The sequence below is a fragment of the Chrysemys picta genome, chromosome 9, assembly GCF_011386835.1.
Source record: "Chrysemys picta bellii isolate R12L10 chromosome 9, ASM1138683v2, whole genome shotgun sequence".
NCBI lineage: Eukaryota > Metazoa > Chordata > Testudines > Emydidae > Chrysemys > Chrysemys picta.
In genome coordinates, this window is record NC_088799.1 from 30,171,407 (window position 1) to 30,195,587 (window position 24,181).

The 24,181-nt window shown below is 49.5% G+C and overlaps 1 long non-coding RNA gene across 1 annotated transcript; it reads right to left on the minus strand.

The window, feature by feature from the left end:
* Nucleotides 1–1,613: 1,613 nt before the first annotated feature.
* LOC135973676 (uncharacterized) lies at nucleotides 1,614–24,181 on the minus strand. The gene is made up of 4 exons (XR_010590629.1): nucleotides 23,224–24,181; nucleotides 10,272–10,494; nucleotides 9,621–9,761; nucleotides 1,614–2,565 (listed from the first exon to the last, which is right to left on the minus strand). It is a non-coding gene; the product is annotated as an uncharacterized LOC135973676 (long non-coding RNA).

The following is a 24,181-nucleotide window of genomic DNA, read 5'->3' on the forward strand; positions in this document are numbered from 1 at the left end:
TATTTGTTTCTCTGTGTGTTTGTTCATAAACAGAAGCCAGTCTTTCCACTTCCCCACTCCATCCTGGCAGTAATGTGGTTTGCAGAAAGAACAGTAGAAATGTTTGGCTCACTGAGATCCAACCTGGTCATGAGAAATCTCCAGCATCATTTCAATCTACCAAATGCACCTTCAACAGTCATCCTGCACCTGCTTAGGTGATAGTTAAATCTCCTCTTGCTACATACCTGGTGTATGGCTTCATGAGCCAGGGAAGCAAAGAGTAGGCTAGGTTGCCAAGAATCGTAATTGGCATTGCATTCTCACTAATATGAATGTACTAGTCAGGAAAAATGTCCTAGCATGAAGCTTTTCAAGAAGTCCTGTGTTTCTAAAAATGCAAGCATCATACACCTTCCTTCACTCAACCTACATTAATATCAGTGAAATGTCCTCAGTGATCAGGGGCAACAGGAATCCAGCATGGGAGCTGAGAACAGGGGGCCTTGGGAGCTTTAGTTCCTTGGTTAGCTCCCTGCCTATAGAGCCAGCCCTGGAGCAGGGAAAGAACTACATTTCCCAGCATTCCCTTGGCTACTACCAACAGGAAAGGGGGGGGAGGGAGGGAGGGAGCTGAGACCTCATGCTGCAGCCTGCGGTGAATGGAGAGCTGCACTGTGAGTAGGGATACCATATTTTAACATTCAAAAAAAGGACACTCCACAGGGAGGGAGGGTAGCCCCACCCTGCCACCATCCACTCCCTCCGACTGCCCCCCACAGAAACCCCAACCCATCCAGCCCCCCTGTCCCCTGATCACCCCCTCCTGGGACCCCTGCCCCTAACTGCCCCTTGGGACTCCATCTAAGCCTCCCTTCTCCTTGTCTCCAACTGCCCCCTCCTGAGACCCCCCCAACTTCCACCCTAGGACCCCACCCCCCTACCTGTCCCCTGACAAACCCCTGGGACTCCCATGCCTATCCAACCGCTGCCTGTCCCCTGACCCATCTAACCCCCCCCTTCTCCCTGCCCCTGACTGCCCCCCCGAACCTCCGCCCCATCCAGCCCCCTTACCGTGCCACTCAGACCAGCGTGTCTGGCTCCGCGCAGCGCCAGACACACTGCTGCATACATGCTGCCGTGCTCCCCCGCAGAGCCACAGCCCCCCCCCCCTCCCCCCCAGCACTTGCCTTCCAGATTTGAACACCTCAAAATTCAGGAGTGCTCAAGCTCAGTTTAGGCAGCTGTTACTTCATTTCTCCCAAATCAAATATACTGATCCACTGTAACTTGCTATAGAAAAAGTAGGATAAAATTGAGCAAGAAATGCTTCCCAGTGGTTATTAGGACTGGAATTGCTATTTTCAACAGCCATTGCCTTGTTTGTTTGTTTAAAAGGAAGATGGTGATATTACATTGGCAAATTCCCCATAGAAAGAAAGAGTGGAACAAAAGAATAATAAAGGCACCTCAACTTTTCCTCATTTATGTAGGACAGTCTTATAATATGCATCCAGATATTCTCCAGTCACACAAGCTGAAAATTGTTCCACTTTACTGCAGTTCTGTAACCATATGGGAACCAATCCTGTCTGTGTTGTGTGCACATCTAAAATTCCTACTGAATGACCTGCCGTGGGAGCGAGTTACCAGTGACCCAGGGCTGCGGGGGAAGGAGGGTGGGGGGGGGAAGAGAGCCCAGGGCTGGGGCGGCAGGAGGTCTGTGGGGGGGGCAATGGTGGGGAGGAATGAGGGAGCCCAGAGCTGGGGCGGCAGGGGGTGTGTGGGGGGGGGGAGAGCCCAGGGCTGGGGCAGCAGGGGGTGCGGCGAGGAGCCCAGGGCTGGGACGGGAGTGGGGGGGCAGCCAACATTTTTTTTGCTTGGGGCGGCAAAAAGCCTAGAGCCGGCCCTGTCACTGATCCACCAATGTTTGCATAACCATAGAAAAGACCCCTGTTCATTTTATGTACTAGAAGCAAGATGGGGAGGGGACAGGAGGGGATATTCATCCCACCTGTCACCCCATCACAGTGACACAAACCCATTTCATTGAATCCATCAACTAGTTCCTGCCAGTGCCCCAGAGTCACAATCCTGTGCAGCAGGATAGGCTTAATTGCCTTGCACTCCGGGATGATGACCACCTGCACTATAGATTATCCAACACCAAACTAATTGTCCAATGACTAAGAGAAATCTGGGATTGTAGGCTTCCACAGTACAATTGCCACTTGTTTCTCCACTGTCAAAGCACCTCTCATTTTGGTGTTTCAGTGCTAGAGGTTGGGGCAAGCTCCACGCACAGATCCCCCATCACTTGGTGCTCATTTCACAGGCCCAGAAACACTGTGGGAGCTGGTCAATGAATGCCTGAAGCAGATGGCAACCCTCATTCACTGTCTGCATCATATTCTCCTCCTCCGTTTCTTCACTGCGGCAGGACCAGGTGCTGTGGTAGTTGGTGAAGTACAGCAAATACAGAAATTCTGCCTGTCTCTAACACAGACACATGAACTCTGTTGATCTGCTTCACATCCATGCTTCTATCAGTGAGATGACAGAGATATTGAAAACCAGCATCAGGAACTGTGGAAATTAAAACAAAATGTGTGATTATGGGATGGAAGAGAGAGAATTGTGGAAAATTGACCCCAGGCTCTCTAAATTCCCCAAAAGGAGTGCTAGTATCCCACAATGCACTTTCAAAATATCCTAGAAGGTACTGCACTGGACAGTGGTGTGGGATACCCTGCTATGCCCACCCATAATGCAGGGTGTCCATTGCCGATACAATCTCTTGCTGTGAGGATGTGCTGTACCAGCAAAGGTATTAAAATGTGCATGTGCACTAACAAAATTGCATTGTTGACTGTTAAATGTCAGCAGAAATGCTACTGGTAAAACTTTCTAGCATAGCCCAAGATTGTAAGCTTCTTGGGGCAGAGACCATCTTTTTGTTCTGTATTTGTACAGTGCCAAGCACAATGGGGTCCTGGTTCATAACTAAGGCTCTGAGGCATTACAACAATTAAATAGTAATTCAAACATAAATGCATAAACAATAATGCTGCCTATTAGGCAGGCCAAAAAATATTCCTATAGGGAATAGCTGTTTTGACCTATCATTCCTTCTCTTCTGTAATAAATAAAATTTCTAGTTAGGGGCTAAAATTTCTAGTTAAGGACACAGTAAATGCATCTTCATTTTGGCCTGAAATCTGACAAACTCAGACTATGGCTAAGTGCATGAAGGAACCAGTTTCATGGGTGAAGTAGTCCAGGCAACTTCCATCTATGTTATGGAGGTAAATTGATTACATCGATCTAGACAATAACTAGACCAATTTCCAAACACCCAAGTAGACACTGAGGTACTGAGGATCTGGCCCATTATGCCTATTGTTTATTTGGTTTCTGTCTCTCCATTCTTAATAAACCTTGTTTTAGTGCAACTGTTGTGGTTTTATTGTAATGTTTGGGAATTTCACAGAGACCAACTCAAAAGGTGAAACAGCTTTCACTCTGGAAGAAGAGATGGTGAAGGAAGCATGTCTGTGATTCCTAATCAAAAAGGTATATAGTAAGGAGTCCTTTAAGCATGATGTGTATTGCTTTCATCCTCCACATGCATGGAAATACCTAATGACAATGGGTGGAAAGAGAAGGAAACACATGCACATTCATTTCTCAGCTAAAGTTATGCATGCTTAATATTTTCCCCTTCCTAGCTTCCAAATCTCCTATATGCTCACAGCCCTCACTGTGAGAAGCCCCTAACGGGTACCATATTTTCCTTATTATCATTGTGTGTATTAGTCTTTGAGTTCAAATCCTGAACTCTTGCAGGTCTGTGATGGTGGTTCTTCTGCCTTTATAATGTTTTCTTTTTTATGAAGCCCTCAATATACCCAGCACATTTTTATCTGCTGAGCCTGTTGTGAAATATATGAACTTTAACTTTTTGAAGTTTAACAACCACCTGACCTTTGATGGTTTATATAATATGACATTAGCAACAGAGGGTCCTGTGGCACCTTTAAGACTAACAGAAGTATTGGGAGCATAAGCTTTCGTGGGTAAGAACCTCACTTCTTCAGATGCAAGTCAGGTTGATAGATTTCCATTCCATACGGCTAAATGCAGTGCCTTGCATGGTGTCAAGTATCAGAGGGGTAGCCGTGTTAGTCTGTATCTGTAAAAAGCAACAGAGGGTCCTGTGGCACCTTTAAGACTAACAGAAGTATTGGGAGCATAAGCTTTCGTGGATAAGAACCTCACTTCTTCAGATGCAAGTCTGAATAATATGACATTGTTAGTCATGATAAGATAAATGACTGTTGATTACATGTAATCAAATACAGTGTATATAAAACTAATACTTTATATACCATCCCTTATGCAACCGTAGATCCATCCCTTATTTACACCCCGCCCCGCCAACCTCACAAGCCTCTAAGGCATCAGTTTGAGAGTAGAGAGTTAAAGGCTGTTTTTTCCCCACAATACCTGAATACTGTATATTTAATGTAATTAACAGCATCGAAATAATGCAAATACCCCCAATGATATTATAGATAGAAGTAAGGGAGATCAGGTCATGGGACATTGAGACCTACAGGCTTACAAACAGCCTTTAGAGTGTATGTATTATACCAAAATGCTCCTAACTATATCCAGGAGTCTACCTGGCTCAAACTGTGCAGGCATCAGGCAGAATGGTTGTGCTAGATATTAGCTACCAGGTCCTTCAACATCTGCAAAAGGGACTAAGGAATGGGCCTGTCTCCTTCTATATCATTCCCATCCCCCCGTGCTAGGTGTGGCAGAAAAATAATATTATCACTTTATCTTTTCCATTGGGCTGTTGAAAATCTTTCTCTACTTCTATTGTCCAGTATATCCAAAGAAAGGTGTAGATGGGGGCAAGGCAGACTAGAATCCCTTATCCAGACATTCAGTGCTCTCCATAGAGGAACTATTGGATAGAAGGGATCTACATGTGAAGATAATTGTCCTTGTGGAACCAAATCACTAGCTTCTCTGTAAATGCTCAAAAAGAAGGCTTTCTGGAGGCAGATATCATGAAGGAGCCATGGACATGCCTTGGACATTTGCCCCCTAAATAGCTCACTGATTGGTAGATGGGCCTGTTGGATCAGGATATAGAGACCTGAGTAGTCTGATAGGGTATTTTTCCCTATCTCTCTTTGTGTGCATGTGGGGAGGAGGTTCTGGGTGAGAAGGATGCAGTGAGGATGCAGGACATGAATGTAACTCTTTCCCATCAGACTAAGGCTGCATGTTCACCTTTTCAGTAGACTCCTGACAAACATGGGATAGATGGTTACTAGTATCAACGGATAAGTACCTGTATTTGGGCTGTCACCATTTTTTTTATCTGCTATGGTAGAAAAATGTATGAGGGGCAATTTCCCATTGGAAATTGGATGGAAACTGTGGCTTTGCTAGTAATTTTTCCGTGTGTATTTGTGCCATATTGTACATGGAAAAAGCATATTTGCACCATGGAGACTAGAAAGGGTTGCATCAGCATATCTGATGCCTGCATTGAACCATACTGGTACTCATGGAACATTCTAATCTGTCTTTTTTTACATTTTTTTTTCAATACCATACTAAACACTTCCAGTGATGGCTGACACACCCAAAGGGATTATCTGCAATATCAGCGGTGCTAATTAAATGGACCTTAGACTGGTATTTCTATACTTCTGTTTATTTTTATTTTTTTGTCAACCTGGCTACCAGAGTTGCTGCAGACTGACATAAACTGCACACTATAACAAGGAAGACAGTGAAACTATTTTATCAACTGAAGAAGAATATTGGTAGGGTGATGTACTCCTATTGGTGACCCCTCTGCTATTTTTTATTTTATTTATTTAGATTTAAAATAAGAGATGCTTATCTAAGATAGTAGGTGCCCAAACATAATTATACTATAAATACAATTACATTAAATTTCAGCAACATGAAAATCATTATTTTCTCAGGAACACAACCAGCCATCACCTAAGAAGCATACTAAAGACTTGGGGGCTCAGTTTGAGCACTGACTCCTCATGACAGTTAAGACATTTGATATTATCAGTAAGGATGTCAAACAATTAAAAAATCACAATTTTTAATCACAAGATTAAAAAAATAGCATGATTAATCACAATTTTGATTGTACTGTTAAATAATACCAGAATGCCAATTTAAATTCAGCATGGAAGCATGTCCTCTGAAATAGGAGTTGAAGCATGAAGGAGCATACAAATGTTTAGTACATCTGGCATGTAAATACCTTGCAACATTGGCCACGACAGTGCCATGCAAACTCCTGTTCTCACTTTCAGGTGACATTGTAAATAAGAAGCAGTATGTGACAGGGTGCTGGGCAAAGGGTTGCTGATTCAGCCCTCTGTCCCGCTGTCTCCTGTTTAGGGGAATAAATTAGAGCTGTCTGGAGGTAACCTGGCCCTAATTGGGGAAGCAGAGACAATTGCTGCCTAATTAGCCTGGACCTGTATAAAAGCCTCAGAGGAAGGAAGTGGGGGATAAGAAGAAAGGGAAAAGGCAGGGAGTAGAAGCAGGGAGGTAGCTCTCCCCTCCTCCCTGCAGATGGTGAAGGACCAACTGTATATGGTGAAATGGTGGTGGGAACAAGCTAATGAATAAACTGCACCAGTGGTAATTAACCTCAGGGTCTCAGAGTGACTTTGTGAACCTAGTAGAGGCAGAAGCCATGGGGAACATTGCTGTGAACTGTTACACAGTAAATGTAAACAAACTTGTTTGTCTTAGACTAGGTCTACACTGGGGTGGGGGATCGATTTAAGATATGCAAATTCAGCTACGCGAATAGCGTATCCAATCCAACTTACCCCGCTGTGAGGACGGTGGCAAATCGACCACTGCAGCTCCCCCATCGACGGTGCTTACTCCTACCAGGGCTGGTGGAGTACACACATCGATTCGGTGATCGATTGTCGCGTCCCCGAGAGATCGATTTCTACCTGCCGATCCAGGCGGGTAGTGAAGACAAGCCCTTAGTGATGGCTGAACAAGAAGTAGGACTGAGTGGACTTATAGGCTCTAAAGTTTTACATTGTTTTGTTTTTGAGTGCAGTTATATAAAAAAAAATTTCTACATTTGTAAATTGCATGATAAAGAGATTGCACTACAGTACTTTTATGAGATGAATTGAAAAATATTATTTCCTTTGTTGTTTTTACAGTGCAAATATTTGTAATAATAAATATAAAGTGAGCACTGTACACTGCATTCTGTGTTGTAATTGAAACCCATATATGAAAATGCAGAAAAACATCCAAAATTTAAATTGGTATGTTGTTATTTTTAACAGTGCAATTAAAATGGTGACTATTTTTTAATCTAGTTACATTGATTTGTGTTAATTGCTTGAGTTAACTGCAATTAATTGACAGCCCTAATTATTAGTTTTTGGCCATGATGTTAAAACATAAGACCTGTGTAATAATTGGGATCTGACAGGCCTAGCTAATTTTGAATTCAACTGTGGAAAAGTGGAAAATTTTATATTATCACCTATAACAACTGTTAATAGGAAAAGGTACAAAAGAGAGAGAGTGACAAAAAGGCCTAATGATATAACTCAAGATCAGTGTTTCTCAAACTGGGGTCGCTGCTTGTGTAGGGAAAGCCCCTGGTGGGCCGGGCTGGTTTGTTTACCTGCCCCATCCGCAGGTCCGGCCGATCGCGGCTCCCACTGGCCACGGTCAGGGCCGGTGCTACCATTAAGGCGAACTACACGGTTGCATAGGGCGCTAAAAAGCGGTGCCCCCAATTTTTTTTTTTTTTTTTTTTTTACAGTGTTCCTCCCCGAGTGCGCAGTTGCCGCTCCACTTCTCCCGCCTCCCAGGCTTGCAGCGCCAATCACCTGTTTGGCGCCACAAGCCTGGAAGGAGAATTAGAGTGGGGGTGGCATGCTCGGGGAGAAGGTGGAGCAGAGATGAGCTGGGGTGGGGAGGTACCGCACGGCTCCCTGGGCTTGGGGGGTGGGGAGCTGCCGCGGGGGTGCCTCAGGGTGGAGGGGGGAGCTGCTGCAGGGCTTCCCACCCCAGCTCACCTCTGCTACGCCCCCTCCCCGAGCACGCCATTGCTGCTCCACTTCTCCTGCCTCCCAGGCTTGCAGTGCCAATCAGCTGTTTGGTGCCGCAAGCCTGGGAGGAGAATTAGAGTGGGGGCGGCATGCTCAGGGAGGAGGCAGAGCAGAGGTGAGCTGGGGTGGGGAGCTGCCGCACGGCTCCCGGGTGGGGGGAGGGAAGCGGCCGCGGGGGGGGGGGGGCACCTCAGGGCGGCGCCTCAGGGCAGAGGTGGGAAATGCTGTGAGGGGGAGGGAGCACCTCAGGGCGGAGGGGGGGGAGCGGGGAGCTGTTGCAGGGCTGGGGGTGGGGGGCACAAGGTGGAAGTTTTGCCTAAGGCACGAAACTTCCTTGCACCAGCCCTAGCCGCGGTTCACCATTGCAGGCCAATAGGAGCTGCTAGAAGTGGCGGCCAGTATGTCCCTCTGCCCGCACTGCTTCCAGCAGCTCCCATTGGCTTGCAGAGGTGATCTGCGATCGGCCGGACCTGCGGACGGGGCAAGTAAACAAACTGGCCTGCCCCACCAGCGGCTTTCCCTACACAAGCGGCGACCCTAGTTTGAGAAACACTGCTCAAGATTGTGTGGAAATCATACCTAGTAAATGACAGAAGTATGGAATGGGAAATCAATGGACCTGAAGAAGTGTATAGGAAATTAGGCCTAACTGGTGAGCAGAATACCTTTTGGGGTCCCTAAAGAGACTTCTGTTGAAGGATCAAATGAACTGGCTGGCTGATGGGTGAACTGAAAGAAGCAAGCTTCACCATCATGGCTGCTACCCCAACATCTCCTGGGATGCCCAAGATCCACTGCAACACCCTTGGGTCTTCATCTTGAGCCTGAGACATGTCCTGACTAGACTGGACTGGAGAGAGGGACCCAGATGACGTTGCTACATCCACTGGCTCGACTAAATCCTAAACACCGCCTGGGCTCTGAGACTTTGGGTGTTGCTGTCATATCTCCCTTCCCTACCTTATTTCATCTTTTTCTCCTCTCTCTCTTTTTGCCTTCCACTTCACAAGCAGCTGAGGTAGCTGGCCATGCCTGTCTGTCTCACAACACTGCTGTGAGCCTGTGATCAGAGCAGCAGCTAAAAGCCATGTCTCAAACAGCCCATTGCTGGTACAAGTTTGTCAGCTGTCAGAGTGGGTGATAAGACTGTGTACTGTGCCTGTGTTTTTCCAGCATTAAGTTTGCATGTGAGAGTCAGTACTAAAGACAGAAGCTGTATTTTTCTTTCTTTGCCCTTTTGTGTCTTTATATTCTAGGAAAGAAGATAAGATTTTCACAACAGCAGCAACAATAGCAGCTTTAGCCCACCTGAACTAACTTTTTCTCTTTTTCCACAAAGGACAGTTATTACCATCTTTAATACCATCAAAAAGACTGTAGCCTCCCCCCACCCCCACCCCCCGGCTCTCCATAGCTAAGGGGAAAGGAAATAAGGGATTCTGTTAATAACAATGTCACAGGAGAATTAGTGTGCTTTAATTGACATCATACCTTTAGTTGAGTTGCCTTAGTTTTCTTGGGTGTCCCTCTATAGGCAAACCTCCAAAGTCTTTGGAATCTCTTAACATAATAGAATGGTCCTCTTTCCTAGTTATGCTGACAGCTGAATTCTTATCACAGCCTCTCCTCTTTCTGATAAGTTGTGTACATATTAGATAGAAGACACAAAAAGCAAAAGAGGGAAAGGAAATACTTTATTCAAATACTCCAGTACAATAGGTTACCCTTTGCATATTTATTTGTAACATCAGTAGCCAGTTAGCAGAAAACTGGATTTGCACAAGCTACATTTTCAAGTCTTGGTGCCAAATATGCATTAATCCTAAATGCTGTAAACTGTAATGTCCCTTATTTATGTTGGGTTGTTCCCCTTTCTTTTCCTCCCCTCCAATAAGCTGCTTATTCTGGCTTATTTGCAGTGCTGACTTTTTTAATAGATTCTGATTGGCAACAGTAAAATTCTCCTTCCCCCTCCCCCTTCTTTTCAAGTCAAAGCTTGAAACCAACTTTGTGCAAAAGCTTTGTTGCTGGAAAACATTCAAAGATGCTTTGTTTAGTTGTTTTTCCTTGCCAGGGCTGGCTCCAGGCACCAGCGAAGGAAGCAGGTGCCTGGGGCAGCCAATTGAAAGGGGCGTCATGTACATCTGTTGTTGGGACGGCACGTGCAGGTCGTCATTGTCACTTCGGCGGCAGCTCAATCGGTCCATGTAAGCTTTCCGCGGTAATTCGGCGGTGGGTCCTTCGCTCCCTGTCTTCCTCGGCAGCACTTTGGCGGTAGCACAATCGTTTTTTTTTTCTTGCCACTTGGGGCAGCAAAAAAGTCGGAGTCGGCCTTGTTCCTTGTGCTTATTTAATGATTCTGTACCTTGAAAAAAGATTGAAGATGGGTGAGGTTCACAGCTATGATTACTTCTCCAATTTAAGTGATCGTCAACCCCCTTTTTCCTGTTGGTTGGTTAGTAGCAGTTAGGGGGCATTAAAGATCAGTGTATGTTTAAAAGTAAGGGCTTCAATGTTTTGTTGTTTGGAATTCAAAGCTGTACATTTCTATTATCCAGGTGCTGATTTTACAAAGTGACCTACAAAACGAAAACTCTGCTTCACCTAGGTATTTTTTCCCCAAAAGTGCATTTAAAAAATTACTTATACCAGGTAATTGACTTGTCGTCTGCAGGCTAGGTGAGTGACTTGACATTGTAAAATGAAACAAACCAAGTTATTCCTTGTTACCAGAGAGGCAAATGTTTTATAAATATAGAACTAATTAAATACCATGAATAAGTGTTTTGATTATCATAGTGACAGGGATCAGATATTTTTACTGAAAAATGGAAGTTAGTCTTGCGCACTGGACTGCTACTTAGGAGATCTTGGTTCAATTCCCACTCTCCTGCAGATTTCCAGTGTGATCATGTCTCTGTTCCTTAGTTTCTCAAAATAATAATAAAAGGAATAATAATTCCTTTCCTTCATCCTTTGTCTTAATTTAGATTTAGACAGTTTCTTTGGATATGTACGATTAGCAAAATGGCAGATCCCCGATCTTACCCAGAATACTTTTCAACAAAAATTCTATTCCACCATTTGCCTATCTGCATTCAAAGCCTCCCTCTGTCCTTAGAAACAAATGTTCAGGACACACTGGCAGTGCAGAGTGAGAATAGGGTATATCCAAGTGGTTCCAATAGGGGTTTCTAAATTCTGAATTATATTAAGTCTTTTAAAACCTGAACTCTTCCAGAAAGTTCTAAGTATTGGCAGCAGCACATTGGTGGGTCCTGTAACTGCCAAGAGCCCCATGGAGTATGCTAGTGTTGTTTATAACATCATTGAAATTTGAAAAGTGAGTTTCATAGTGATTCCAATGTTTTTACTGGCAAATCCTGGAGTTTTCTTGAGGCCTCAGATAAGACTCTGTTCACACTGGTAACACCCAGTCCCCCAAGAACCAAAACCATAGATGTTACAAATTCTGTCACCTATTGAGATCCATGATTAAGTAAGCTCTGCTAGGCAGCCTCCTCAGTGTACTCCCCATGTCTTATGACATAAACTAAGGGACTCTGTAATAGTCTCTGCCAAGGTTCGGCCCTCAGCGGGGCTCGCTCTGGTCCGCCGTCAGTCCTGATCCAGCAACAGCAAACACGCAGTTAGGGGCTCAGGCCCCTAAGCAGGGGCTGAGCCAACAGGTCAGAAAAAGCCCTGGACCCTCAATCAGGGCGGGCAGCAACCACGCAGTCTGGAGCTCAGGCCCTTAAGCAGGGGCTGAGTCAAGGAGCAAGAGGTCCCAGCCTCTCTAGGCCAGGAGAAAGGGGGAGTCTGCCACCCAAGGAGTGGGCGGCAGGGGGGACGCAGGCCCTCCCACTCCACTGTGTCCCAGCCTGGGGCTCTAGCAGCAGCGGCAACTCGCTGCTGTCAGTGGGGATCCTGGCCGCAACACACTGACATAGGCTCTGGCAGTGCTGCAGCCTGGGCTACTTCCACACTCCCCCTCGTAGGGTACCTGGGCCGTACTAGTGTCCTCGGTGCTCTCCACCAGCATCAGTTCCTCCGGGTAGGTAGCGAAGGCTATGCTCGGCTCCTCCTCGGGATAGCAGGAAAGGGGCAGGCTCGGCTCCTCCTCGGGGTAGCTGGAAAGGGGCAGGCTCAGCTCCTCCTCGAGGTAGCTGGAAAGGTGCAGGCTCAGCCAGTCCTCCTCCGGGTACCGGGCGAGGAGTAGACTCGGCTGGCCTGGTGAGTCAGCAGGCCAGTCGCGGCTTGCTGCTGTCTCCCAAGCGGGAGCTCGGCCACAGACGTCTGCTCTCTCCGCTGGCTTGTTCTCCACTGAGCTCTGCAGGAGGGCTTTTATACTTCTGGGTCGGCGCTGAGACCTCTGAGGGGCGGGCGCCGGACCCGGTGGCTCCGCCCACGTTGGTGTTAGGGGTGGTTCGGCCCTCAGTGGGGCTGTGGGGTATCCCACCGCCTCGCTACAGACTCAGGGAGATCGTGGACAATCACTCCCTGGTGGACGTCTGGCGCGACCACCACCCGGACGACGACACCACCTTCACCTATGTCCGGGTGGAGGACGACCGGTCGCGCCACTCCCGGTTGGACCGGATCTATCTGTCACGCTTTCATCTGGCCTGGGCCCACGCCTCCGGCATCCGGCCGGCCCCGTTCACGGATCACCATCTGGTGACCATGACGGCCTCTCTCAGTTCTGAGAGGCCGGGGCCGGCCTATTGGCATTTTAATAATAGTTTGCTGGAGGACGTGGGCTTAGTGGCGTCCTTCCGGGAGTTCTGGCTGGCCTGGCAGGGGCAGTGGCGCGCCTTTCCCTCGGCACGGCGGTGGTGGGACGTGGGGAAGGTCCACGCGAGGCTCTTCTGCTGAGACTACACCCGGGGCGCCAGACAGCGGAGGGATGCGTTGATAGGGCAGTTGGAGCGGGAAGTCTTAGAGCTAGAGAGGCGTCTGGCCTCCGGCCCCGAGGATCCACCCCTCTGCGCGGCGTACCGGGAGAAGCGGGAGGAGCTCCGGGCCCTGGAAGACCACCAGGCCCAGGGCGCGTTCGTTCGATCCCGCATTACGTCTCCTTTGGGAGATGAATCGTGGCTCCCGCTTCTTCTACGCCCTGGAGAAAAAGAGGGGGGCCAAAAAGCATGTCATCTGCCTCCTGGCGGAGGACGGCTCCCCCCTCACGGATCCGGAGGAGATGCGTGGAAGGGCCAGGGCCTTCTACGCCACTCTTTTCTCCCCGGATCCGACCGAAGCTGAGGCCCGCAGGGTGCTCTGGACCGAGCTCCCGACAGTCAGCGCGGGTGACCGAGACCGGCTGGAGCTGCCTCTCTCTCTCTGGCCGAGTTCTCGGAAGCCCTCCGGCTCATGCCCACCAACAAATCTCCCGGCATGGACGGGCTGACCGTTGAGTTCTACCGCGTGTTCTGGGACGTCCTTGGCCCAGACCTCGTCACCGTCTGGGCCGAGTCCTTGCAAAGCGGGGTCCTCCCTCTCTCGTGCAGGCGAGCCGTGCTCGCCCTGTTGCCGAAGAAGGGGGACCTCCGCGATTTACGGAACTGGCGTCCCGTCTCGCTCCTCAGCACGGACTATAAGGTCGTAGCAAAGGCCATCTCGCTGTGGCTGGGGTCCGTGCTGGCGGACGTGGTCCATCCTGACCAGACCTACACCGTCCCGGGCCGGAGCATCTTTCATAACCTGTACTTGGTCCGGGACCTATTAGAGTTGGGACATAGGGATGGTCTGTCGTTCGCCCTCCTGTCTCTGGACCAGGAGAAGGCGTTCGACAGGATGGACCACGGGTACCTCCTGGGCACTCTGCGGGCGTTCGGCTTCGGGCCCCAGTTTGTGGGCTTCAGGCCATTCGGTGGAGCGCGGGTCCGCTGCTCTATCTAGGCGTTTATCTTTCCGCCACGCATCCCTCTCCGTTGGAGAATTGGCTGGATTTGGAGGCCAGGGTGCGTGAGCGGTTGCGGAGATGGACGGGACTGCTCCGGTGTCTCTCCCTGCGGGGGAGGGCGCTGGTGCTGAACCAGCTCGTCCTGTTCATGCTCTGGCACCGGCTCAACACCCTGAGCCCGACCCCGGGACTCCTGGCCAGGCTCCAGAGGATAGCCCTGGAGTTCTTCTGGCCTGGACTGCACTGGGTCTCTGCAGGGGTTCTGAGTCTTCCCCTGGAGGAGGGGGGACAGGGCTTGGTCTGCCTTCATAGCCAGGTCCATGTCTTCCGCCTCCAGGCCCTGCAGAGGCTCCTTTATGGCGCAGGTAGTCCGGCATGGAGCACGTTGGCGCACGCCTTCCTCCACCGTCTCCGAGGGCTCCGATACGACCGGCAGCTCCTTTTTCTTCACCCGAGAGGTCTTCCGCGAGACCTCTCGGAGCTGCCGGTCTTCTACCAGGACCTTCTCCGGACCTGGAAGCTTTTTTCGGCGACCAGGTCCACTGTGGCCACCGAGGGCGTGGATCTCCTCGCGGAGCCCCTGCTGCACAATCCCGATCTCCGTGTGCAGGTGGCGGAGTCACCCTCAGTGAGCCGGAGGTTGGTCCTGGCGGAAACCACCAGGGTCGGAGACCTCCTGGACTACACCAGAGGGGACTGGGTGGATCCCCGCGCGCTTGGTCGGCGCATGGGGCTCTCCACCATCGCGACCCCTCTGTGTGTACTCCAGGAGGTGGGCGCTGCATTGTCACCTCCTGCTCTCGGTTTCCTCTGGCGGGCCCTGCGGGAGGGCGCTCCCCGCCCACCCCTCACCCCGGGCCCTCCGGACCTTTTTATCGGGCCCCTGTTCCGTGAGCCCCCCCGGCTCCCCCGCTCCCATAATCCGAGCCGGCTGCGCGCTCTGCAGCCGGTCCGGTTTCGAACCGCGCCCAGAGACCACCTGTACACGCTCGTGCTCCACACGTTGCATCACCTCACCCTCGTGTCCCGCCCCGACAACAAGTGGAGGGACTATCTGCTACCTGTGGAGGGTGAGGAGCCCCGGTGGGCCAGCCTTTATTCCACCTTAGTTCCAAGGCCCGCCGGGGACATTGGTTGGCGACTCCTTCATGGAGCCGTGAGCACGGGCGTGTACTTGGCGCAGTTCACCCCTATTCCCGAGGCCTGCCCATTCTGCGGCGTTAGGGAGACGCTGGCGCACGCTTACCTCGAGTGCGCCAGGCTGCAGCCCCTTTTCCGGCTCCTCCAGAACCTCTTGTTTAGGTTCTGGCTGCACTTTTCCCCACACTTGTTCATTTATGCACACCCTATCCGTGGCCCCACTAAGTCGCGAGACCTCCTCGTCAACCTCTTCCTGGCCCTGGCCAAACTTACCATCTATAATACCAGGGAGAGGATGTTGGACGAGGGGGTGCTCTGCGACTGTGGGGCCTATTTCCGTACCTCTTTGGCCTCACGTCTCCGGGCGGAGTTCCACTGGGCAGCGTCCGCTGGCTCCCTTGTCACCTTTGAGGAGCAGTGGGCGCTGTCCGGGGTTCTCTGCTCGGTGTCCCCATCCGGTTCCCTGATTTTGAACCTTTGACCGTCACCTCGCTCCCTGTTTTTTTCTTAGTTGTCCCAAGTGATCATTTGGTACTGGGTCCAGTGGTCCCTCCCGCTAGGCTGGGGGAGGGGCCTTTAGTAGTGGGCGGGTGAGCCCGCCCTCTTCCCGGTTCACCAATACGGCCTCGCTACAGACTCAGGGAGATCACTCCCTGGTGGACGTCTGGCGCGACCACCACCCGGACGACGACACCACCTTCACCTATGTCCGGGTGGAGGACGACCGGTCGCGCCACTCCCGGTTGGACCGGATCTATCTGTCACGCTTTCATCTGGCCTGGGCCCACGCCTCCGGCATCCGGCCGGCCCCGTTCACGGATCACCATCTGGTGACCATGACGGCCTCTCTCAGTTCTGAGAGGCCGGGGCCGGCCTATTGGCATTTTAATAATAGTTTGCTGGAGGACATGGGCTTCGTGGCGTCCTTCCGGGAGTTCTGGCTGGCCTGGCAGGGGCAGTGGCGCGCCTTTCCCTCGGCACGGCGGTGGTGGGACGTGGGGAAGGTCCCCGCGCGGCTCTTCTGCTGAGACTACACCCGGGGCGCCAGACAGCGGAGGGATGCGTTGATAGGGCAGTTGGAGCGGGAGGTCTTAGAGCTAGAGAGGCGTCTGGCCTCCGGCCCCGAGGATCCACCCCTCTGCGCGGCGTACCGGGAGAAGCGGGAGGAGCTCCGAGCCCTGGAAGGTCACCAGGCCCAGGGCGCGTTCGTTCGTTCGATCCCGCATCCCGTCTCCTTCGGGAGATGGATCGCGGCTCCCGCTTCTTCTACGCCCTGGAGAAAAAGAGGGGGGCCAAAAAGCATGTCACCTGCCTCCTGGCGGAGGACGGCTCCCCCCTCACGGATCCGGAGGAGATGCGTGGAAGGGCCAGGGCCTTCTATGCCGCTCTTTTCTCCCCGGATCCGACCGAAGCTGAGGCCCGCAGGATGCTCTGGACCGAGCTCCCGACGGTCAGCGCGGGTGACCGAGACCGGCTGGAGCTGCCTCTCTCTCTGGCCGAGTTCTCGGAAGCCCTCCGGCTCATGCCCACCAACAAATCTCCCGGCATGGACGGGCTGACCGTGGAGTTCTACCGCGTGTTCTGGGAGGTCCTTGGCCCAGACCTCGTCACCGTCTGGGCCTAGTCCTTGCAAAGCGGGGTCCTCCCTCTCTCGTGCAGGCGAGCCGTGCTCGCCCTGTTGCCGAAGAAGGGGGACCTCCGCGATTTACGGAATTGGCGTCCCGTCTTGCTCCTCAGCACGGACTATAAGGTCATAGCGAAGGCCATCTCGCTGCGGCTGGGGTCCATGCTGGCGGACGTGGTCCATCCTGACCAAACCTACACCGTCCCGGGCCGGAGCATCTTTCATAACCTGTACTTGGTCCGGGACCTATTAGAGCTGGGGTGTAGGGATGGTCTGTCGTTCGCCCTCCTGTCCCTGGACCAGGAGAAGGCGTTCGACGGGATGGACCACGGGTATCTCCTGGGCACTCTGCGGGCGTTCGGCTTCGGGCCCCAGTTTGTGGGTTTTCTCCAGGTGCTGTACGCTGAGGCGGAGTGTCTGGTCAGGCTCAACTGGACCCTGACCGAGCCGGTCAGCTTCGGGCGGGGAGTACGGCAAGGGTGCCCCCTCTCGGGCCAGCTGTACGCTCTGGCGATCGAGCCCTTCCTCTGCCTCCTCCGTCGGAGGTTGGCGGGGTTGGTGCTTCGGGAGCCGGAGCTGCGGCTGGTCCTGTCGGCGTACGCTGACGACGTGCTCCTCATGGTCCAGGACCCGGGGGACCTTGTGCGGGTGGAGGCCTGCCAGGCCATTTACTCGGCGGCCTCCTCCGCCCGGGTCAACTGGGTCAAGAGCTCTGGCCTGGTGGTCGGGGACGGGTGGCAGGCGAGCTCCCTCCCACCCATGCTTCAAGCCATCCAGTGGAGCGCGGGTCCGCTGCTCTATCTCGGCATTTACCTTTCCGCCATGCATCCTTCTCTGCCGGAGAACTGGCAGGATTTGGAGGTCAGGGTGGGTGAGCAGCTGCGGAGATGGACAGGACTGCTCCGGTGTCTCTCCCTGCGAGGGAGGGCGCAGGTGCTGAACCAGCTCGTCCTGTCCATGCTCTGGCACCGGCTCAACACCCTGAGCCCAGCCCCGGGGTTCCTGGCCAGGCTCCAGAGGACAGCCCTGGAGTTTTTCTGGCCAGGACTGCACTGGGTCTCTGCAGGGGTTCTGAGTCTTCCCCTGGAGGAGGGAGGACAGGGCCTGGTCTGCCTTCGTAGCCAGGTCCATGTCTTCCGCCTCCAGGCCCTGCAGAGGCTCCTTTATGGTGCAGGTAGTCCGGCGTGGAGCACGTTAGCGCACGCCTTCCTCCGCCGCCTCCGAGGGCTCCGATACGACCGGCAGCTCCTTTTTCTTCACCCGAGAGGTCTTCCGCGAGACCTCTCGGAGCTGCCGGTCTTCTACCAGGACCTCCTCCTGACCTGGAAGCTTTTTTCTGCGACCGGGTCCATTGTGGCCACCGAGGGCACGGACCTCCTCAAGGAGCCCCTGCTGCACAACCCCGATCTCCGTGTGCAGGTGGCGGAGTCTCCCTCGGTGAGGCGGAGGTTGGTCCTGGCAGAAACCACCAGGGTCGGAGACCTCCTGGACTACACCAGGGGGACTGGGTGGATCCCTGTGCACTTGGCCGGCGCATGGGGCTCTCCACCCTTGCGACCCCCTCTGCGTGTACTCCAGGAGGTGGGCACTGCCTTGTCGCCCCCTTCTCTCAGCTTCCTGTGGCGGGCCCTGCGAGAGGGCGCTCCCTGCCTACCCTTCACCCCGGACCCTCCGGACCTTTTTATCGGGCCCCTGTTCCGCGAGCCCCCCCGGCTCCTCTGCTCCCATAATCCGAGCCGGCTGCACACTCTGCAGCTGGTCCAGTTTTGAACCGCACCCAGAGACAACCTGTACACGCTCGTGCTCCACACGTTGCATCTCCTCACCCTCACGTCCCGCCCTGACACCAAATGGCGGGACTATCTAACGCCTGTGGAGGGTGAGGAGCCTCGGTGGGCCAGCCTTTATTCCACCTTAGTTCCAAGGCCCGCCGGGGACATTGGTTGGTGGCTCCTTCACGGAGCCGTGAGCACAGGCATGTACCTGGCGCGGTTCACCCCTATTCCCAAGGCCTGCCCATTCTGCGGCATGAGGGAGACCCTGGCGCACCTCGAGTGCGCCAGGTTGCAGCCCCTGTTCCGGCTCCTCCAGAACCTCTTGTTGAGGTTCTGGCTGCACTTTTCCCCACACCTGTTCATTTACGCACACCCTATCCGTGGCCCCACTAAGTCGCGAGACCTCCTCGTCAACCTCCTCCTGGCTATGGCCAAACTCACCATCTATAATACCAGGGAGAGGATGTTGGACGACGGGGTGCTCTGTGACTGTGGGGCCTATTTCAGTACTTCCCCGGTCTCACATCTCCGGGCAGAGTTCCACTGGGCAGCGTCCGCTGGCTCCCTCGACACCTTTGAGGAGCAGTGGGCGCTGTCCGGGGTTCTCTGCTCAGTGTCCCCATCTGGTACCCTGATTTTGAACCTTTGACCCTCACTTCACTCCCTGTTTTTTCATTAGTTGTCCCCAAGATTACTTGGTTCCTGGGTCCAATGGTCCCTCCCGCTAGGCTGGGGGAGGGGCCTTTAGAAGTGGGCGGGTGAGCCCGCACACCTCCCGGTTGATACCAATAGGGCCTCGCTACAGACTCCAATTCAACCAGTGCAGCTTACATTTCTCTGCCTACTCAATTTGGGTCTTGCATGTTGTACAAGCAATTACTGTAGAAGTACAGAGTAATTCAAACTCTACTATCCAGAATATTTTGTTTGTTTAAAACAGAAATGTTGTTTTTTTTTTACTGAGGGGTGGGGTCATTTTAGCATAAAAGGGGATATACCTATATGCCTAAATTTTTGCAATAAATGATTTCATAAAATCAAAAGAGAGGTTCTGGACACCCAGATAGCCTTCCTGGAAGCCAGCATTATCAGGTTCACTTTCCTGATAATTGTCTTTGTTTTGCTTATATTGAGATTTCTTTGCATGTTCCTTCCTCCATTAGTCAGGTGCATTAGTGAAATTCACAAACTACTTCAAGTATTTTAGTGTTGTGGTTTTTTTTTTCTCCAAGAGCTACCATGAGCAGTAATGACCATCCTGTTTCTCCTCCTAACCCTCTCCTCTCCATCTGGACTATATAGTTTTCTAATCTAAATGCCAGGTCAATAGGTAAATATATTTTCTGAATATATAACACTTGTTTGCCCTTCTCATCCATCACATGCCAGTGAAATTGTGGTTGTCTACTGTTTAAACAAGGAACACCTGACTACATAATAGTGTTTGTAAGAGTTTTTCTATTCTTAGCTTTTCTCCCCTTCCCTCTGCTAGCTAGTAGAATGCTGTGGATTATTTCCTCCATGCTGTATTGCTGAAATGACAAAATCCCATACACATGCTGTTTCTTTGCTTCTGGCTCCTGGATATATTCCACACAGGACATTCTCTCCTATCCCTTGACTGCAATTCAGCCCTTTGTAGAAATATGTATGTGTAACCTGGAAAGGACATGAACCATTCAACAACAAAATCTCTTCCTCTTTTTATTAATATAGGGTGTGAATTTCAGAGGTTGAAAGAAGAACTGGGCTGTAGTCCAAGCATAGAAAGCATAAGCATAAGTCCATAAGCATAGAAAGCTTATGCTCTAATAAATTTGTTAGTCTCTAAGGTGCCACAAGTACTCCTGTTCTTTTTGCGGTTACAGACTAACACGGCTGCTACTCTGAAACCAGAGGTTGAAGGGATATTCTCATAGGATGTCCAAAGTATAGTGCTCCTCAGTAAACCTTTCAATATGGAATAATATGGAAACAGGGCTATGCTCTATTTTTATTGCTCAGCCTTTCTAACTGGAGGATAATGGTGACTAAATGTACTATGGAGAAAAAAAGTCTTTAGATCCTCATTTTACTGTGTGGGATTTTGACTTTGGTGAAAAGACACTAAGCTTGTCAAGGTTAGCCTTCTGCTTTGTTGGCATTTAAAAAGTGCCATACTTCTTGCTCTACTCAAAGTGGAAGATCAAAGGTTTATTTAAACAGCACAATTAACAAATTATTCAAGCTACCTGCTGTTGCATTAATTTTAAACATCATAGAAAGAAGGAAAATGGGGGAAAGTGATAAACTGAAGCTCAGTAGACAAGTCTTTCCATTTGGGAATAACAGCTCTTCCTACCAAATGGCTATTAAAATCTAGACAATTTGATTGCAGTGGAAGGGGAGGGACAAAAAAGGTACCTCAGGGAGCAGAGAGAAAAGGGGTCTGTCCCTTGTCTTTCCCCACAATATATTTTTACCTCGTTTAGCTCAAGCAAGAGTCTGACAGGGTGCTATCACCAGCACCCTGATCACTGATATTGCTGCAGCCTGGGGAAGACTGCTGGCACAGCTGAGGGCAATTATACACTTTCTGTTGGGGGACTGTGAGCATGGGGTGATGATCACTGGGCTAATGAGATAATTGGGAGAATATCAGGGGAGGAAACGGGAAGCAATGGCAGCTCAGAGGGTGCGCCTGTGCTGAGGAATGAGAGCTGTGGGGAAGCCTATCCTTGCTGTAATCCTGCATTGCACAGTATTAGTGCATACGAGAAGAATCAATACACACCTAGGTGAAAGATAAATAGCCTGGTGTGTGTTTGTGACTGTGAAACCACCTGAACTGGTTAGGCAACTTGGTTCATTGGGTCACGACAGAGCTGCCCTGTGACAAAGAACGACCTGCTATAGATACCACTCCTGATTTGTATGCTCCCACAGTACATTACCCAAGTATAAAAGAAGGATCATGAAAAATGTATACTATAAACAAATAATTGTTTTTAGATAAGTCACTCAAAAAAGTGCCCACGAAACGAAAGATCTTCTCATCCTTAGCTATAGCGGTTTGACCATCAATATGAAAAATGTTTCACATATCAAAAAAGCCACTCTGTAAAACAGTCATGTTAGAAATTTAGTAATTTCTAACATGACTAAATTAAGCAATACTTAGAGATGACAACAGTTGTAAGAACTTGTTCTTACAAATTGTATCCTGTTCCAACTACAGCGTCACTCTGCAAATAAGATTATGCAACACTTTTATGAGAATAACTGTGCTGACATCTCTGCTAAGCTTTTAAATATGCCCAATGAGCATCAGATATTTCCAGAATCTAGAGCAGTCTCAATCTGAGTTGCCAGCTCATGCAGTTCATAAAAATGCTCGAGTCTTCTCCCAAAGAAGGCTGATTTATGACCCAGTAAATATTATATGATATCAGAAGTTATAGTTAAAAAAAGGTGGAGCAATTACTTCCTCAACTGCCCTGGCTTTTCAGGGAAATCTTGCAGAAAAATTCCATCAGTTTAAGCAACAAGTTGATAACTGTTCTCATTGCAAGAAAGGCTTCAAAGAAAGCACCTAAAATACTATCAATGGCTTTCTTCATGGGTCACTCCCATTATAGTGCAAGTGCACAATGCTTGTACATAGGAGGAAGATGATAAAGGTGGTTTTGAAAGGACTATGGAAAACATTGAGATTTACTATATCCCTATAAAAATATTGCTCCTGAGAGATTTTTGTTATTTGCAATAAAGAGCAAATATATGTGACTGGCAATGCTCAAAGATATGAATTTGACTCATTAATGAACAGACAGGAAAGCATATGGAATAATAAAATTAACAGATTGAGACACTGACTGCTGCAGAGAGCATGAATTAACCTTAATCTGAACCACATACATTGGTAGAGGCGGTGAAATATAGCCAGGAGCTCTAGGTGATCCAGCAAGAGCAATTCCATGAGGCATCATTTCAGAAGGGGAAAAAATACAGCTGAAGAAAATGGAAATTGCAATCAAAATAGAAATAAAAAGCTTTCTGAAAGTCAGATTCCTATTTGATGGAAGTGGTGGTGAATGTGAGCCATGAAATATAATCAAATACAAAGAGAAAAAATCATTTTTCATAGACATATTGTACAGTTATAAAGTCCAATCTAATCTTGGAGAACAGCAAGGCTTTGGACAGATCTCCTTAGATACACTAACTGTGCAGCAAACTTCTTCACCATGAGAAATACAGCTAAACATAAATGGCAGATGTAGCCATTAAACAGGATATTGATGCACAATGGAGTGTTAGTCCAAGAAAAAAAAATAATTCAGCCAAGGAAAAGGCACAGAAATCTAAAGCAGATTTCATATTTGGGACATAAAATATTGGAACAAGGGCAAGGGACTACTATAATTTTCCATACAATGAGATGAAGTTAGTTTAACAAATTATTCTTGCAACTGCTGTTATACCAATAAAAACTAGCAGGATCTTATTAAAGGAGACAAGATAAAGATGCCACATTTATTATGATAATTTGATTTATGACCAATAACTAATATTTTAATCCTTATACACACACGTTATACCTAATACCTATACACACACACACATTCTCACACACACACATATCCATCAGATGTTCTGCAGCTGCTGCATAGTTACAAGTCCTGCTGGAGTCTGTGGCTTGAGTTTGCAGCTTGGGTTCGTAGCTTGTGGCGGCTAACTGGCCAGGAAAGCTGGGCACAAGGACGAGCTGGGTCTCTGTTGGGCATGCACCGATACCCTTCCATGTTGGCAACAGAATGTTAACCTCCTCCAAAGTTTTTCATCTCACCCATCCTTTTTGTAGGCTTTAGTCTGAATCCAGAGTCTATAGGTCTTGCTGTGTCACGCTGCCTCTGGGTTTGGTGATTAATCACCCGTCAATTGCAGACATGACTTTCAGCCTGGGACCTGGCTTTGATCTTCCTTCTATTGTACCTTTTCTTTTTAGGGTGGATTCTTCTTACTTTGTTAGGGCTTTTGTCTGCATCTTCAGCCGTTGGTGTTTGAACTTTATTTAATCAGGACAGGCTGGGACTGGAGGTTGATTCCATCATCCATACATACCTTATTCACACATCTAAACTAAACTAATAAGATTACAGCAGGGTTTGCAAAAATGAAGGTTGCAGCAAGCCCTTACAAAATGGAGTAAGCGTTTTAAAATGGGGTTTGAATTACAATATGGCAAATAGTGAACAGAAATTACAATATAGACAAGTATAATAAATGGTGAACAGAAGTTACAATACTGAAACAGTGCAAGTCTTAGTGATTTAAGCAGGAATTGGATTGATAGTGAAACTCACAAAGGCAGCTGACTGAACACCTATGGCTCTTAACAAGCATCTTAACTATTAATTAGCCAGTTATTGGGGTAACCGGTTTTATGAATGAATATTGTTTCATTCATAAAACTTTACTTATGAAGTTACATGAATAAAGTAAACAATTAAAAACAATTTTATTTATCAGTCCTACATTGTCCCCCCTTTGACCCTTCAATCCAGGGGTATTGAATGGGTCACACTTTCTGTAATTGTTTTAAGGCAGAACCAACATAACAGTTAGGATTACT